The sequence below is a fragment of the Hippopotamus amphibius genome, chromosome 4 (assembly GCF_030028045.1).
Source record: "Hippopotamus amphibius kiboko isolate mHipAmp2 chromosome 4, mHipAmp2.hap2, whole genome shotgun sequence".
In the NCBI taxonomy this organism is placed as follows: domain Eukaryota; kingdom Metazoa; phylum Chordata; class Mammalia; order Artiodactyla; family Hippopotamidae; genus Hippopotamus; species Hippopotamus amphibius.
Window position 1 is genome coordinate 99351107 of NC_080189.1, and position 17895 is coordinate 99369001.

The window sequence follows — 17895 nt, forward strand, 5'->3', positions numbered from 1 at the left end:
AAGAGAACATGGCACTTGGAGAAAATGGCAAGTCATTTAGTAAGGCTAGAAAGCAAGGGACAGCGTGCATTTGAATGCACAGATGAAGAGGATGTGATTAGAAACGTGGACAAAGGTGGTGGCCAATCTATGGCATTTGCACTTCTTCTGTAGACAGTTGAGAGCTACTGAAATATTTTACCCAGCGTAATGAAACAATCAGATTTGAGTGTTAAAAGCCATTTTGCCAGCATTTTGCAATGTAATTTGAATAAAGAAAAACTAGAGATAGAGAAATCAATTTGAAGATTGCTGCAGAAATTTAATTGTGGGATGATGAGAAGATGGCCTAAGTCTGAGAGATAAAACTTATGGACTTGGGGATCAGTTGAAAGTGCATGGGGAGAGAAGTGGTGATGGAGCAGCTGAATGGTGAAGCTATTAACTGGGTTAAATTATCATAGAAGGAGCAAATTATAAACATAATTGTCTAATAATCATTTTTTCACATAGGAGATCTATTTGAGTTGAATACACATAATTAAATACACACAATTAAATAATCACTGGTGGCACAGTGATTAAGAATCCACTCGCCAATGCAGGGGACATGGGTTCGAGCCCTGATCAGGGAAGATTCCACATGCCACAGAGCAACTAAGCCCGTGCGCCACAACTACTGAGCCCACGTGTCGCAACTACTGAAGCTTACACTCCTAGAGCTTGAACAACAAGAGAAGTCACCTCAATGAGAAGCCTGCGCACCGCAATAAAGAGTAGCCCCCACTTTCTGCAACTAGAGAAAGCCCATGTGCAGCAACGAAGACCCAAAGCAGCCAATAAATAAATAAATAAATTCATAAAAAAATAATTTTAACTTAAATTTAAACTAGAGAAAGATGTCAATAAAAAAAATTCTGGCTTTTATTCTCCTCTTCCCAGCCAAGGACATTTTTCTTTGCCCCTTCTCATTCAAATACTGAAGTAAAATGGAATCTGAGACCTTATAAACTGTGTACAATTTATCCCTGGACTATTTTACCAGTGATACAATGGTTACCTTAGAAATGAGGTAAATAGAAAGTTGTTTCCTTTTGTGTTTTAGATAATTGTCTTGTTGCCTAGGAAAAGTTCTAACCTCTGGCTCTCTGTGAAGGGGTACCACCTTTTGTTTTGTTAGTTCACTTCATTCTGCTTTGAGATTTCCATTGAAATCTCAAAACATGTTGTTCCAAGTTTCTTTGAAATGCCTATGTCTTCAACATCTTGTACAAATATAACAGTAGTTACTGAGTGTCTACTATGTATCAGGCACTGTGCAAGGTGTATTAGAGATATTTCTTTTAATTCTCAATATTCTTATGAGGTACAATTAATTATTTTAAAGATGAAAAAGAAGCTCCATGAGTTTGAGAATCGTTTCATTAGTGAAAAGAGCCAGTATTTGCACTCTGGTTTACCTGGCTCCAAAACCTATGAAATTTCCATTATGTCACACTGATTAGGTCTATATATAAATGGAAAAACTTTTTAATGGAAAATTTTAAACAGAAACAAAATAATAGGGGATAGTATAATGAACTTCCATTTACTCTCCACTCAGCTTCTCTAATTATTCATTTATAGCCAATCTTGTTTCATCTTTACCCACCTACTTTTTCTCCACTGCTTCCCTCTACCACTGAATTATTTTGTAGCAAATCCTAGGCATCATATCACTTTATCTGTAAATATTTTAAAAATAAATACATTTATTTATTTATTTGCTGTGCTGGGTCTTAGTTGTTGCATACGGGCTTTCTCTAGTTGCAGAAAGTGGGGGCTACTCTTCATTGTGGTGCACAGGCTCCTTCTTTCAGTGGTTTCTCTTGTTGCAGAGCATGGGCTTTAGGCGCTCAGGCTTCAGTAGTTGCGGCACACGGGCTCAATAGTTGTGGGGCATGGGCTTAGTTGCTCTGCGGCATGTGGGATCTTCCCAGAGCCCGTGTCCCCTGCATTGGCAGGCAGACTCTTAACCACTGCACCACCTAGGAATTCTCATCTGTAAATATTTTTGTATGTTGCTTTAAAAGAGAAATATTCTAAAACAACAACAACAACAAAAACTAACCACAATATCATTATTACACCAGAAGAAGTAGGCAATAAATTCCTTAACATCACCAAATATGCAGTCAGTGTTCATATTGCCCTGTCATATATCGCTTTTTATGTCAGTTGTTTGCATTAGGATGATTGAAGCTAAATTTCACTTGAGGTACATTGCTCCTCTGTTGTTGGATACTTAGGTTGCTTCCATGTCTTGACTATTGTAAATAGTGCTGCAGTGAACATTGGGGTGCGTATGTCTTTTTGAATTATGGTTTTCTCTGGATATATGCCCAGGAATGGTATTGCAGGATCATGTGGTAGCTCTATTTTTAGTTAATTGGTATCTCTTTTCTTAGCAACTTTCAAATATACAAGACAGTATTATCAACTATAGTCACCATGCTGTATATCACATCTCCAGGACTTACTTATTTTATAACTGGAGGGTTGTACCTTTTGATCCCCTTTACCTATTTCTGATGTAGACTAAGACAGATACGATCAGAAGTTAATCCCAGAAATGATCTGTGTGAAATGAATCATCATTTTGGCACCTTAACCAATGTAAAAAAGTTTCACAATGTTTTAACTGCCTAGGACAAATCAGAGTATCTTGGATTCCTTTGCTAACTGCCTCAGAAATAAGAGGAAGAATCAAATGAGTGCAGAATTTGCATGTATACCTTCTATCACATTAAAATGTCACACAATAAAAAATGTTAGAGCGGCACAGATTTAGTGTCTCTTTTTTAAAAACTTTATTTATTTAGTTAGTTTTTATTGGCCAAGTTGGGTCTTCGTTGCTGTGCGCAAGCTTTCTCTAGTTGCAGCAAGCAGGGGCTACTTTTTATTGCCATTTGTAGCCTTCTCATTGCGGTGGCTTCCCTTGTTGCGGAGCACGGGCTCTAGGCATGCATGCTTCAATAGCTGCGGCACGTGGGCTCAATAGGTGTGGCTGGAGGGCTCTAGAGCACAGGCTCAATAGTTGTGATGCATGGGCTTAGTTGATCTGCGGCATGTGAGATCTTCCCGGCCCAGGGCTCGAACCTGTGCATCCTGCATTGGCGGGTGGATTCTTAACTACTAGGCCACCAGGGAAGTTCCCAGATTTAGTTTCTACACAATATTTATTAACGCCCAGGTATCAGAATTTGCTTCACAGTGTTAAGTTTTTGGATTAGGTGATGTTTGTCTCTAGTGCCCTCCCTCTCTTTGTCTTTCTTCCCTAACTCCCTTGTGGGTTTATGTTTCCTGTCTTCCTAGAGGCCCCTAACAAAGCACTTACTTAGGCCTGGCCTGAGCCCGATTTCACCTCGTCTGTAAAATTGCCCATCTTTTGCCTCATCCTCCAATCAAACCCCCTTTCCTCAAGGGCAAGAAATCTAGTGGAAAGTCTGTTGGCTTGGGAATCAGACAGGCATGGAGTAGAATCCCACGTCCACCACATTGTGACCTTGGCCAAGTTGGTTAACTTCTCTAAGCATTGGTTTTAAGATGAACCATTGGGTTGTTGGCAGACACAGAACATTTATGCACCCTGTAACTTTCGGGTAGTGTCTTCAACCAAACTCTCTTTCGATGAATCAAAAAAACTAGTCCAGGCCCCAGACCCTGGACGGGGGGCTCAGCGGATACAAAGATTAGTGATAGAGACTCAGAGGTGGCCAGAGAGGGAACATGCTGTCAACCAGCCTTTCTGTGTTTTGTTTTATTTCATTTTTAACAAAGAGCAAATTCATATGCCATCTGCCCACAACTACTTCCTCAAATCACCAAAGCAGGGTGGGTCAAACTGCTGTCCCTAACTCTACACACCTCTTTCAGGCCATATAGTGCCCTTTCATGACTGGCAGTCCTTTTTCGGGTCCCTCGGGGTGTTCCCTGGTTTGCAGGAAGGGGTACAGCAGGGAGGGGAACATGTGGTATTATTTCCTTCTTTCCACCACCCATGAGAAAAGGCCCTGCCTAGAACGACTCATAACAGGAACTGGAGGAGAACAACCTTCTGAATTTCCACAGTTATTGGTGTTTCATAGCATGGCCAAGCAGGTCCAGGACGGCCGGGGTGGAGTCGCTTATCGTACAGTTCAGCAGAGTGTTCTGGGGCTCTTCCTGTCACACTGGAGATGAGTCTTCTTCCAGCAGCCACTAAGCAAGACAGCCAAATTCTCTAGAGTCTGAGAAGCAGATTTTAGAACGGTGCTCTGGGGAGCCCTGGGGTCCTGAGGGTGATGGACAAAGGGGTAGGAAGTCAGAAGGGGCTTGAGGCATTCTACTTTTGTTCTGCACATTATGCTTTATTGTTTTCTTTGTTGAGTTGGAAGGAAAAATCATTTGGAAAAGGAACAAAGAACTTTGCGACTCCTTCTGCTACTGCTGCTACTATACACACACACACACAAATAGGCAAACCCCTTTCTTGGACATTCTCAAGGAGAAGGTAATGAAGGACAATGGGGAGAGGGAGCAGGAATGCTCTTGAACTTGCCTGTACTATGAGACTGTGTTACTAGTAGTGGGTATTCCCAGTGAAGTTAAGAAAATATGTGTTCATGTGCAGTTGGTAGAACCTTTCCGATGACTGCTCCTTAACTCTGCTTGCAGACTGTAAACACTTGGAGGGTTTTAAAAAAAATAATAGTACCTGGTTTTTACCCCACAGAGTCTTAAGATCCTTGTTTGTTAACCCAGCTCTGTTGTCTAATAATTAAAAACATATATCCTTTTTGTCACTTGGAAGCACTTACATATTATATAAATATGCGTATATGTAAAATAAATGTGTTATGTATAAAAAATGTATAAGGAAACCTGGTACAATTATGGAGTTGAATTATTAAGAATGACTACCAAAAATGACATTTTTGGATATTTTCTCAATTTCATATTCTTTTTTGCTCACGAAGACACAAGATATATGGCCATAGGCTTTCGTGGCATTGTGTTGGGTAAAGAGAGGTCATAAAACAGTTTTCATCATTTTGTGTTTTCTATATCAACCAGAGGGATAATAACATACATTCATTTTCATGATCTGTTACTGCCTCCTGGTTACACTAAAGGAAATTTTGGGAAGTTATTCTCTGGATGAATTATCTGATGTCAAACACTTGCTTCAGAATGTAACTATAAGGGGTATTGGTCATGGACTTGGAAAACACAGGCCATAATTTTCCACTCTGCTTAAATCATGTTGCAAGAAAGTATAAGCGTTAAATAACTTCAGAAGCCATTTACTGTAAATTTATTCCAAAAGTTTGTTATTCTTGGGAATTCCCTGGTGATCTCATGGTTAGGACACCGCACTCTCACTGCCGAGGGCCCAGTTCAATCCCTAGTCAGGGAACTAAGATCCCACAAGGCGCATGGCACGACCAAAAAAAACATAAAAATAAAAACAACAAAAGCTTGTTATTCTTCAAGATAGCAAAATTAACAGTAACATTAAAATTTAAAGCAAGCATCGTAACTTCTCATTTTTCAAGTATTTGAAAGGGCTATGTTTTCTAATTTAATGACTTTTCACTATTAAAAATGATATGATGATAGAGCCACAAAACATTTGTCAATCAAACAGTTTTTTAAACACCATGGGAGTGAATCATGAACTATTAACTACACACACACTTCTGAGCTTGGAGGTAAAATTCTTGTCTCCCTGATATAGCTGCTTCAAAGGGAGCAGTTTTTCTTCGGGAGCCATGGCCTTTGTTGTTGTAAGCCAAATAACTTTCCCCAAACTCTGTCTGCAGGTGCTGTTACCCCTCTATCGCAGGGGGACCTGTGAAAGGAAAGAGTGGTCTCCTTACTCCAAAGAGACTGTTCTATTTTGAGGTTAACACAGGTTAAGAGGACTACTTCTCAAATTTGGAAATAATCTTCCAAATTCAAATGTAGATCCACATAGCCCGCTTGAAAAAACTCTAGGAAGAGATTGTTAGGAGAGTGTGGATATGGGGAAACTGATAGGACATCTAGGGTTATTCTTGTCCTGGATGTGGTCTTCTCTCTGGGTTCTTGTATCTAGAAAAGTTTTAGCCAAGCTGGCACAGGCAGTATTTTTCCATTCCTGGTGCAACTTATTAGGACATTTATGAATGGAAATATTAGGGGAAATTAATAAATAAATATTCTAAAATATTTCCTACTCATTCAGCAAATAACATTGCCCACAAAGCAATAGGCAGGGGAGGAAATGAATATTTATTGAATATCAATTATAGTCCAGGCACTGTGCCAAGTACTTTAGATGTATTATCTCCTTTAATCCTTACAAATGCTAGGCAAAATGTTATTTTACAGATTGAAAATTAAAGTTTCAGAGAAGTTAAATAACTTTTCCAAAGTCATAGATCAGGAGAGTGGTGAAGCCAAGATTCCAGTATAGCCTGAATGAAAAGCCCCCATTCTTTTCATTATACTTTCTCAGTCTTTTCAGACTTCCCTGGTGGCATAGTGTTAGGAATCTGCCTGCCAAAGCAGGGCACACGAGTTCAATCCCTGGTCTGGGAAGATCCCCCATGCCACAGAGCAACTAAGCCCCTTGCGCCGCAACAACTGAGCCTGCGTTCTAGAGCCTGTGAGCCACAAGTACTGAGCCCATGTGTCACAACCACTTAAGCCCACATACTTAGAGTCTGTGTTCCAACAAGAGAAGCCACTGCACTGAGAAGCCCATGCGCTGCCACGAAGAGCAGTCCCCGCTCACCGGAGCTAGAGAAAGCCAGTGCGCAGCAATGAAGACCCAACACAGCCAATAAATAAAATAATTAATTAATAAAAAAGGCTCCATATAAAATTATTAAATAAATAAAAATAAATAAAATAAAAAGGCATCTTTCTTAAAGAGCATAGTGAGCTAAATCATAAGAAACCAAATGAATTGCAGAATCACAAAGAGTTAGTTTGATGGAGATTAGGGAGAATGCGCCAGTATATGTGGAGTAGCGGATAGTGGTTTAGCAAATGGACTGTGGGATCAGACACACCTGAATCTCGGATTCTTCACTCAGCAGGCAACTGAGTTGGAGCAAGGCACTCACTTCATAGGGGCTATTTTTTTAAAAAATTTACTCATTTATTTATTCATCCCCTCATGTACCCATCCATCCATCCAACCATCCATCCATCCATCTACCCACTTGCCCATCTATCCACCCATCCACCCATCATTCATAGGGGGTATTCTAAGTATTCAATGATAGCATGCTAAATAAAATCCTTGGCAATGTATAATGCAGAGTAGATGCTCAACAAATGCTGGCTACAATTGTTTTTGTTTTCAAGAATTTAAAAACTCTGTGTTTCAACACTCTTACAGAAGTAAAAGCTGGAGTTCAGAGAGTCTAAGTGAATTTCTCAAGGACATTGGCTTGAACAGTGACACAACCAGAGGTAGACCTCGGCTCTTTTGTGTTCCGATGTATTCTCACTGTTTTTCCAGGACACAATACATTCACCAGAGGATTTCAAGAGAGTTTTTGAAATAGTCATCTTAATGATGACCATGTTTTGCAACCCCAATGGAACAGAATAGTTGAAACCAATGTTGTTATTGAGAAATCCAGCATGTGGACACTGTTAGTAGTTTAATAGGAATAACTTCCTCTTCCACCTTCCTAACATAACCCCAATTTGGTTTGGGTGTCCACCGCTTCCCCATCTCAAGGAGCAGATTCTGTTTAGTTTAAGGCAGTGATCCTCAAACTTTAGAATACATGGCATATTGGTTAAAATTCAGATTGCTGGACGCTACCTCCAGCAACATCTGATTCGGTAGAGCTGGATTGAGGCTTGAGAATTTGCATTTCTAATAGGTTTTCAGCTTCCCAGAAGCTTAAGCTACTGATCTGGGAACTGTACTTGGGAATCATTGGTTTGGGACAATCAGTGTCATTCCTCTGTTCAGAGAATGGGCAAGTGTAGTAAGTTGCTCCAATCAGACTAAAGGCAAAGGTGTGTATTCCTTGGTTGGAAGATTTACTCTTTCCTGTTGTAGATGAACAATGAACAATTATTGGCTGCTGGCACTCATCATGAAGAGAAAACCAGCCTCAGTAAACAGTCAGTGGGGCAGATGGCAGAGCAGGGAGAGGGATAGGGCCCAAGCCTTTGATGAAATCACTGAGCCACTGAATCACCCAAGCCAGAGACTTGATTTTCCTCTGTACCTTCTGGTATGCAAATTTCCTTGTTTAAGCAACTTCAAATCAGAGCTTCTATTACTTTGGCCATGCTTAACTACTTAATGTCAGATAAATTCCTAAAACTCAAGAAAATGAAAATAAATGCATTTGAAATGGGTAACATTTTTATTTAATTCGAGCTTTTCCTCCTCTAAATAACTGACAACTTTATCTTTCATTAATGAGATAATACACATATAAATACAGATCTATTTCTGTGCTTGAAATGGCAGAAAGTGCTCAATAAAAGCACCACCCTATTCTTAATGCTCTCATGATGTATTGTGGGCAGCAAAGACAATTCTCTTTCAAAAGATTCGATGTGATTAGTTAATAGTTGTCAGCGAGAAACAAACCCTGGTACGTTACTAAATTAGGAAATGCTTGAGATTCTTGGACAAGATAAATTCCTTCTAAGGAAGCTGATCCGTATAACCTTAACAATTTCTGTTTGTTAGAGCCTCATTCTGTTTATAAGTGGAGGTAGGAGCAGAAGTGAAATTAATTACTTCCCTTCCTTCTTGTTTTATGTTGTTACTGTAATTGCAACTATGGTAAGGATATTAAAAATAAAAAAGCTAAACTCAACAAATTAACTCTTTTTTCTGGCATCACAGAACCGGAATACATATATATGTATTTACCCAGTTCATTTCTTCTTTGTAGAAACATGCCATTCATTTTTTGTGACTGTAAGCAAATGATATTTCTGTCTGTGATTCTGATAGCTTTCTGCGTAAGACTTCTCTGTGTGAAAGGTCATTTTCTTGTGGCTTAATCATTCGGTTCTCCTTCAGAAAATGCATGTCACCTGATGACAGAGCCCATCTAAGTCCTTGAGTAATTTTGAAGGGGGGCAATGACAAGTTTCGAGTTTCTCTGTTTACTCTAAACTAGAGATCATGATGGATAGTTATAATAGCATTTGTTGCTACTTATTCTGTGTCAGGCATCGTGCATGGTATACAGGGATTAGATCACTCTATTCAATCACGAATTCATTTAACAAACATCTGCAGAACACTTAACATATGCTAATCTGGTGCTATATACTAAATAGACCATTTTTGGCTAGAATACTCATTAGGGTGGAAAAGAGCAGCGGTCAGACTTTGAATCCTAGGGTGAGAGCCCTGTTGCCTAGGAAGTAAGAAAGAGATGGAGAAGATACAAGTCATGTTTTTCTCATTTTAGTCCCTGAGTTTCTGCTCCCAGTATGATAGACTATGTTTTTCAAAGTTTGTTCCTTGATATTTTCACAAGAGAATGATAATAGGTGTCATTTTAAAAGTTCCATGACTAAGAGTTTTGCGGGAAAACATGGGGACTGAACCATTAAACAGAATTCTTTACTCCAGGAGCTCTTAGTACCTTTAGTATGCTTTGGGGCTTTCCAAGCAGGTACCACATTTTACTTTATGTCCCAAACCTATTTGATCAACCCTGCACCCCCCCCAACCTGCACTCCCACAGGAGGTACAGTATTCAGGCTACAAGGCACACACTTCAGGGAAGACTCCTCCAACCTATTTTTGCTTTTAAGAGTGTTTTCATTCCTCCTTCTACTTCAAATCTCTCTAGTGCTCTAAAAGCTCCAGGTTTTATTCTCCACAACTGCAAACTCCCCACCTCCCTGACAATCTTATGAGTCTTCAATACATCTAGTTTTCAGACCTCACAGATGTTTCTAGTCAAGTTTGAGATATCTAGAGAAGACATTTAGCCTCTCAGATCCCTTCATTTCTGGATGATATAGTGGTCTCAGTCCACAACGACTGGGGAAGAAGGGAGGAAGAGGACATAGGGAGAAAGGTTATAACCAGAAAGGGTAAAAAAATGTAATTTCAGTAAATAGATGAAACTTGGCACAGCTCTTCTGAAAAACTGCCAACTCCTGACTGAAACCAAAAATAAAAAATAAAGTCATGGGTCATGTTTATTCTCGATACAAAATGGAAGAGAAAACTTGGAAACTGCCTGCTTCATCTGGTCACATTTCAAAGTCAAGTCCAATAATTGTTGGAGGAGATGTGGAGAGGGAGGGAATGGTCTTTAGAACTTGGATCATGTAATTTGGCATTTATGTTAGCCACATAACTTAACCATTTCCCAACATGGATTTCTTTTGTGTTAAGGGGGTACTGAACATTGTTGTGAGTTGCTGCGTGGATAAAATCCACTTGAAAAACCATAATGTTTGTAAATAATCTATAATGGAAAAGAATCTGCCAAAGAATATATATACGTATGTATAACTGAATCACTTTGCTGTACATCTGAAACTAACACAATATTGTAAACCAGCTACAGTTTAATAAAAAAGGGAAAACAATAGTGTAAGTAATAATAATAAAAAAAAGGAAACTTCTTAATTCTGTGTACCTTTCCCTCCTCCAAGTAAATGCATCCATCAGACCTCATTGTTCCCTGGAAATGAGAAAAAGAGTAATAGCTAGCATCAAGGCAGGAGGGAGGGGACTTAGGGGCTTCTGTAATTCATAGTTTTCTCTTTGAAGGGAAAATTTTTGTATGAGCCAGGATCCTGATAGGAAACGGAATTCTCCACTGAGAATAGTTCGATAGAAGAGGTTTCAGTAAAGGGACTATTTACAGAGATGATGGCAAAGTTAAGGGAGCCAACAAAGATGTGAAGGTACCCAGGGACTAGCCACAGTGGGATGCTGTGACCATCAGTAGTTCTGAGGGTGCAAAGAGAGGAAAGGTGTTACCAGCTGGAGGAAGGGCCGCCCCATGGAAGCTGGACTTGTGGCTGCAGCACATCAAAGCAGGAAGGAAGCAGGAAAGAAATCTTTCTTTTTCCCTCATTCAGCTCTCAGTTCTCCTGCATGTATCTCCTACTGACCAAACCCAGACAGAACCAGAGAGCACAACAGCCCAGGAAATGCAATGCCTGTGAGAGAGAGCCTCTCTGGAACAAGACGCTGGGGAGAAAACGGAGAATAACCAGACCTCTCTTCCCACAATCTAACTTCTGGGTAAAAACTTTGAGCAAAACCCCAGTATGTCAAATAAAGGAACATTTTACTTTCAGGTCAGAGTCCAGTCCCCTCATTTTACAGATGAGAAACTGAGAACTACAGAGCTTGTTCAAAATTACACAAGATCACTGTGAGGTGTCAGCCCAATCCTGCCATCTAGTTCCGCGATGCATCTTTTCCAGGTGGCTATTCTTCATCTATTAGACCCTCTGGGTCTGCTCATTATCTTACTTCTCTCTCAAAATTCAGGTTCTCAGTCCTCCTGTGTCTTCTGAAGAAGGAAAAGAGAGATGAAGATTTCATCTCTGGGCAGACATATGCCACCAAGAGTGGGCTATTCACCTGAATAAGGCGCAAATTGCATACAAATGAAAATGTGATTATATTAAAGCTCAACTATAGCCCTTTGGGCAAGCTGGGTGGATAAGAAAAACCTAGCTCGCCAGGAGAGGTCAGCTTGTCCTTCCAAACACCACAGGTGTGTTCTGGGGAGATCTGGATGAGTAATGAAGGTGGCTAAAATGCTGGGTCTGTTATTAGGTTCAGTTCAGGGAAATCAGGCCACTTAGGTTTCAATACTTCAGGGTCAGCCTTAGGGAAATTGGGAAATGGTTGACCTTTGCTTTAATTTGCCTCATGCCCATTCCTCCTTCCCAGGTTGCTTCCTCTCCTTCACTCTTGGTCACCAAGAGCTAGTTTCTGGCTTAGCCAAGAGCTGGTCTTCCTATCCCCTTGAATGTGCCCAGAGTTTCAGACTGTCTTGGCCCTCTGCTCAGTCAAGGCCAACTGTCCTTTAGGGTTTCTCTTTCAGTGAGACTTCAGCAGATCTGCTAAACAAAGGTGTGTCTAACTGTTTGAGGTTGTTATGTAGCCTGTTAATGTGTTACCCTTCCCAAATACTCTCCCCATGTTCGCATTCCTCTCCACTGTCTGCGCATTGACAGCACCTCAGTCTGATAAATAGACCCTACGGTGGAATATTTACACACTGCAGTCAACCTGTGGCAGACAGCAGGGGGAAGGTCATCTAGCACCACCTCTTGATTGAGGTGCAGAAGAAGGTAATTTGCAGTCTCTTTTTCTAGAGCAGAAAAGAGCTTCTCATTAGCCCCTATTGCCAGCTCTGGAAAAAACTGCCAGTGGGAATTGAGGCCAAGTTAACCTTTCTTTGACCTTCAAAGAATCTCATGTTCACAGAGGTTCAATCACATTTTCAGAGAACCTGTCCCGTGAGTCATTCAAAGATAGATCTATCCAGGAGATTTTTATTTCACAATACGGTCAACACCTGTCTAAGATCACTTTCCCCTTCCTTTTGAAGATTAGTATTATCTGTATCAGTATTCATAATCATTCTGTTTTATGGCTGGTGGATTAAATTATTTCATTGTGGAAACCATCATCAACTATTCTCAAGCTGTTTTCAAGTTTGGAAATCCAGCTGGTTTTCCCTCTTGATACTCAACTCCTTTCTTCTTCCCCTGCCCGTGGCATAGTCTTCTCCCAGTAGTGTTACCCCCGCCATGTCAGTGAAAATATACTGGAACCAAACCAGCAGGTCTGACTGGAAATCACCTAGTCCAGGAAAAATCTCTCACCACCATATTCAGGCTGTGCAACTGGAGGCAGCTAACACATCGTCTCAGATTCACAGTAGGGACTTAATGAATGATTGTTGATCTTGCAACTAGTAGACAAACATGCTAAGTCTAGATCTTAATTATTCCAACTACAAAAACGAAATAACTATGTGACATGATAGAGGTACTAATCATAGCTACGATAGTAATCATATTATAATATAAAGGTGTATCAAATCAACATTATACACCTTAAATTTACAATGTTATACATCAAATATATTTTAGTTAAAAAATATTGTTGATTCTGAATTAAAATGTGACTGAGCAGTGATTTGCAATGAAACAGACATGCAAAGATCCTTTAAACTTGCTGAACACAGGAAGGTCTGCATTAGTCCCCTCTGGGAAATGCAAATAAAAAACACAATGAGATACCATTACCTATCCACCTATCCACTAGAATAGCTAGAATTTAAAAGGCTGGATGTACAAATATTGACAAGGATGTGGAGCAACTGGAACTCTCCTATTCCACTGATAGTATGTAAATGATACAATTACTTAGGAAAATTATTTGATAGTATCATGTAAAGGAGAGCAGAAGCTGACCCTATAACCAGAAATTCCACTGCCAAATATACACCACAAAAGTACACACGCTCATGCGCACTGAGAGCCTCGTAGTATGAGTGCTCCCAACAGCATTATTTGTAACAGCCTTCCTCTAATTGTCAGATACATTGTAACATATTCATTTAGTAGTAGAACACCATATGACAATGAGAATGAATAAACTATAATTACAACAAGAAACATGGATGGAATCCACAAATAATACGCAGAGAAAAAAGCCAGATTCAAGAGTACGTATACTGTATGATTCCACTTACATCAAATTTAATAAGCATAGCTGCATTAAAGCAGTAGGAGTCAAAACAGAGGTCATCTTTGGGAAGGAAGGAGTGAGTGGTGATTGGCAGCAGGCCCAAGGGAGCTGGGTCTGTGGTTGCAGTGTTCACCTGTGACAACCCACTGGGGTCCCTGTATTTTTGCTTTCTCTATTTTTCTATATGTATCTTATACCTCAGTGAAAACACAATCACAATGGCAGAGCTGCCAGGACTGGTCCAAGTCGATATAGCCTGCCCCTCCTAGACCCCTTTAGCATGTCTTATTTCCTTCAATGTTCCCCCTGACTCTTCTCAGCTACCCATAGCATGTTACTGCATATGGTCTCTAGAGGGAGAGAGCTCCCTAGATACGGTCCCAGGCTCAAATATCTACATTCCTTCCATCTGTCCTCCCCTCTGTCTTTCCTAAAGCCCTGCTCTGTCTTAGAGGTATGATCAATTAACCTCTGCTAATTTTTTTTTCTTGGCCATGCTCTGCGGCTTGTGGAATCTTAGTTCCCAGATCAGGGATCGAACCTGGGCCATTGGCAGTGGGCATGTGGAGTCCTAACCACTGAACCACCAGGGAATTCCTGATCTCTGCTAATTTTTTGGTGACCAAGTGTGACTTCTTCTCTTCCTGATGTAATTTGTTTTTGAAAAAAATCCTCGAGAGTGACTTTAAGGATTAGTACCATGGTTCAGCCCATAGAGATAGAGGTTTTGGGGGGGGGGGATGACACCCTTTATAGGACACAGGGGAGCTGAGTCTGGGCATGTGTCTGATGCCTGTGCTGAGAACTTGCCTCAGGTAAATAGAGAAGTCTAGAAAAGGTGTTCCTTGTTCTGCTGACATAAAGGGTATCAAGAGAAACCAGCTTGATGGAAGACTGAGTCATTTCAACATGGTGGTGGAGGAAATGGGTGATGGGCTTGTCCTTACTAAACAGTGGTGATGTTGTTGAATTTGCTCACTGGAACTTTTTTTTTTCTTGCATAAATGTCAGGGTGTGGTGATGCTGACTAAGTAGATGAGAACAAAATTGAAAAATAGTATTATTCATAGTTTGGACTCTCTTAACCCAAGAGTAACAGACCAGAGTGAATGGGTTGGCAAAACGCTTTGGGGATGTGCCTGTTCCTGTCTCTCTTTGTCATCCCGCTCCTTGCAGCTGGGCCTTGAGTTCCCAGACTCATCTACTCTTCAACCAGTGCTTGTGCTTGTTGAATTGCTTTGGGGGTACCCCTCAGCAAGGGAACCAAGGAAGTGTGTGGCCCTATTGCTGCCTGTGTTCTCTGGGTGAGAGGTTAACACATGGGAAAGAATTTTGGAAATATTCAAGGTGATACACAATACAGCTGAAATACTTTGCATCTGATGAATGCAGTGAGTGGGCAGAGAAGGGGAAAAATCATATTTCCACTCGGCCTATGGATGTGGGCATAGGTGCGCAAACCTGAAAAAGATTCATCAACCAAACCGAGATGGAGGACGAAAACTGCCATTTTTTCAGGTTCTCCTGAAAAAAAAAAAAAAAATCTGTGTTCTGAAGTTCTTCTTCACTATGGCAGGGGACCCAAAGAAGGCACAACACTGTCCCACTTTCTCTGGGAGCTCGCTGTTTATCACAGTTATCTATATTTTTTTGTGTGTTTTCTGTCCCCTGGGACCCCATTTGGAAGAGAAAACCTGCATACAAGTTTGTGCTTCTCTACTAAATACTCACTAGTGAGATCTTCTGGTTGTCAGCAATAACAAGAGCTTCTCGGTGGGATTTATGAGAGCACTTTAAAGAATTTTGAATAATACATTGGCTAAAAGTAAAAGGAAGAGTGTTTAACCAAGGTTCACTTGAGCAGAATTAACATTAAGTGATGTCCAGTCTGCTGCCTTTTCATAGTGAAAAAATAATGTACACATTTTTTTTTGGTTGTAAAACTAACACCTGTTTATTATAGAACATTTAGTAAGTTAAAAGCATATGTGAAGAAGAAAATAAAATTCACTCATCATTTCTCCATGCTTACGTGTTACTGATACATCTCCCAGACATGAACATTTACAATATTGTTCATATTGTAAATGAACAATACCTGTCTTTTGTTCCCAACTTTTTCATCTTTTTCCCATGTCAGAAAATATTTTTCAAAAACATGATTTATAAAAACCTGTAAAACAAGACTCTTCCAACAATAATTCTTCTACAAAATATTGGTTAATAAAATGTCTTGGAAGATATATGTGGATATTTTTCATTTCTAATAACTTGAGGGTAGCAGTTAGTCATTAGGCTTTCCACCCCTATCTATATGGCTTCTTTTAAATATGAAAAAGATTGGCTCTGTTGTTAAAGGATAAGAGGAAAAAAAGATTTTTTTCCCTTAAAATATCTGTTACAAAGATATTGAAAATTTAATTTATGATTTTTTTTTTTTAAGATGTAGAGAATGTTGTCTTCTTTCTAGGATATTATTCCTGGAAAAACCTGGAACCAATTTTGAAGGGTAAAATTCTCTTTGTGAAATACAATTGATCCAGCTTCTTTAACTTGGTCCATGATTCTGGAAGTCTACTTATTGTTTTATACAGGCATGAAAGGCACAACAGTTTACTTGGACTATCTTAAGTGATGCAGATGGGACTCTTATAGGACTCTGGAAACAGTTGCAGTTGGACCTCACAGATGTTGAATGCAGACACTGGAAACTGGTGTGACTCAGCGCAGCTGTAGGAAATGGACTGTTTCATTGTCCCCTCAGCAGCAGGGTTTCACTGGCCACCATATTTATTATGGCGACTCATTCCACTCTGTCTTGACTTCTACTGCTCCTTTGTTACCAATTACTTCATCCTTTACTTTTTATCTCTGTTCTCTGCCCAACAGCTTCAGTTTACTCATGACTTGCCCCTCTTAGGGCTTCTCAGGGCTTTTTCCCACGGCCTGAGTTTTTAGCTTCTGAACCCACTGTGTGATTTTCTCTTCCCATTTCCCGTTCACTCTTTTGAAAAAGAACGGGTTTAGGTGTCACCGCCATCCCTGTTTGGGTGGAGTGTTCACATCATTAGGCCTGGCTTTCCTTGGCCTATACGGTTGTAGAGGCCAGAGGAAGAGGGTTGTATGGTACAGATCACGGCTGTTGCTTCTGCCGGGGACACTGGCTGGAGCGGCTCTCTTAGAAGGGGAATCTGGCACAGCAACACAGAATGACCTCTCAGGCACATGCTTTTTGTTTTGATTTTTTTAAAAAAACATGTTTTAACATCTTGCCACTAAAGGAACGTATTCTTCATGTTTTTTTCAAGATAAAATTCTCCTGACTCTGCGATTTAAAATAGTCATGGTACAGAGAAACAAAGAATAGATTGGTGGTTGCCAAGGGTTGCAGGCTGGGGGAAATGGGAAAGTGTTGGTCAAAGGGTACAAATTTCCAGTTATAAGGTGAATAAGTTCTGGGGACATAATGTACAGCGTGCTGACTGCAGTTAACAATACAGTATTGTATACTTGAAAGTTGCTAAGAGAGTAGATCCTGTGAGTGACATTCTCACAACAACAACCACCAAAGAAAAAAAAAGTGATGTGACGTGATGTGTTAACTACTCTTATTATGGTAATTATTTCACAGTCTGTCTGCATATCAAATTGTCACATTGTACACCTTAAACTTACACAATGCTATATGTCAATTGTATCTCAATAAACCTGGAAGAAAATAGTCATGTTACCTAGCTGTTTTATGGTTAACTTTAATAGAAATATATTTGAGTTAAATTTTTCTTAGGTTTCTGAAATTTAATATCATAGGGAAAATGTCCATGCTTTATAATGCTCAACTGGCATTTTAATAAGCTTATTTGCCAGAAGGTAAATGCATTTTAATAGTTAATGTAGAATTACGCCTACGGGTATTGGAGACTGGTGAAGATGGGTAGTTAAGGTCTGGAGTATGATGACTTTCATAAAGTTGGTTAAAAGCATTTCCCTTTTGAAACAGAATGTTATTAGGCATTTTCCTGCTGCTTTGCTGCTGAAATATAAATGGTTATATGTAACTGTCAATTGCAGACTGCTATTGTTGGAAATTATTTTGATATGTACAAATTATGATAGAAAGGAGAGTGGACTGCGAATATAAATTTGTCTTGATTTTACTCTGACTTAGAGGG